A 1,804-nucleotide genomic window follows, 5' to 3' on the forward strand; every position below is an offset into this window, starting at 1 on the left:
GTTTAGCTAATTGTCCCATAGAGAATAAATTATAGGATAGGTCAGGTACATGGAAGACCCTAGGAATTGAAAGGTTGGAGGTTGAAATAGACCCTAGACTATTGCCATGTAAAGTGGAACCATCAGTTATATGAATATTTAGAGGGTGTGGTGTAGGGTCAAGTTTAGAAAATAAGGATGAATGAGGTTTCATGTCGTTGCAACAGGCAGAATCAAAGAGCCAAGATTGAGACTTACCAGGAAAGACTGAGAGACCAGTGGAAAGAAATGCATTACTAGCCATACGAATAGCCTGAGCTATAATGTTTTGTAGTTCAGTTGAGGAGAGGTGGATAGAAGATCTAGTAGATTGAGACTCAGCTGATATGGAAGGCATTGGCGGAGTAGACTCAGAATTGGCAACAACTGTAGTAAATTTGTTGCAATGGTAACAAGTTTCAATAGTGTGGCTATGACGCTTACAATAGTTGCAGAACTTTTTGTTGGACTCCTTGCGACAATTGCTAGAGCTATAGGCATCAAACCCTGATTGCGAAGGTTATTCTATGGGAGCACATGGAGCAGTTTCCAGAACATTCAACTTATTCTAGGCTTGAAGGGTTGCAAGACGAGCTTCTTCTCTAGCCAACTCATTTACGATAGTACAAGAGAGGGAGGAGGACTGCGATTAAGAAGATGACCTCGAATGAGCTCATAGGCTTTGTCAAGTGACATCAAGAACTCACAGATACGAAATTCATCTCGAACAATAGCATATTGTTGAGAATCTTTTGAGCATGCCCAAGTTGGATTAGAAAAGTCAATTTGGTCCCAAAGGAAGCGAAGTTGATCATAGTAGTCATTGATAGATTGCCATGGTTCTTGTTGGAGCTGATGCAACTCAACCATTAAATAATATTTCATGGATCTATGAGAAATGGAATATCGTTTGGCCAACATATCCCATGCAGATTTTGCATCATCAAAGCTACCCAACAGATTGGAGATGAAAGGAAGGGAAGTGTTCCGGAGCCAAGTAAGGATCATATGGTTATGACTATCCCATTCAACTATGCGATCAGTGAATACAGTAGCTTCTTCAGCTGCCCCATTGACAGGAATAATGATTGCACCAGCACAACATTGCCAAAGCATGCCACCCTTAAGAAAACTGCGCATAGCTTGAGACAAAGATAAATAATTCCTAGTCCCCTGCAATGTAGTATTGATGGGGCGAGGAAGAAAAAAGTCCCTTTTATCCATTTAGAGACATAATATGCAAAAATAGACTGCAAAAATGAAATCTGCGTGAAAATCTAGGTAAGGAGAACTTGGCTTGAAAAAGTCAACCTAAGAAAAATCAATGATCAAAGTCAACAATCAATAGTCAGGTCAACGGTCAATAGTGCTAACGTGGTAGGATGACGTGGTAGGCTGACATGGCAAGTTGATGTGGCGTGATGACATCAGCTAGGACTGACGTGGCAGGATGAAACAGGCGCATGGGCGCGTGTGTAGGCAATAGGTGATTCGTGCATGAGGTGTGTGAGACGTGTAGACTCTGAAGCAGAACACGGCGGCAGTGCATTCGGGTGTGTGTGAGCTCCGATGATGTCCTCATTTGTACCAATGAGTAGATTGGTGAATGACAATCTTGATGGTACTTGTAGAAGCTTGATCGGAGTGATGAGCACGGTGGCGATAAAGGATGCAGTGGTTTGTGGTGTGATTCCTTAACGGTGGCAGAAGCGTGATAGGGAAGGAGCAACACCAAGAAAACAAGACTACTAAGAAAAGGTTAGAGCAATGGCTCTGATACCATGAT

Source organism: Malania oleifera, chromosome 5 (assembly GCF_029873635.1).
Source record: "Malania oleifera isolate guangnan ecotype guangnan chromosome 5, ASM2987363v1, whole genome shotgun sequence".
Taxonomy (NCBI): domain Eukaryota; kingdom Viridiplantae; phylum Streptophyta; class Magnoliopsida; order Santalales; family Ximeniaceae; genus Malania; species Malania oleifera.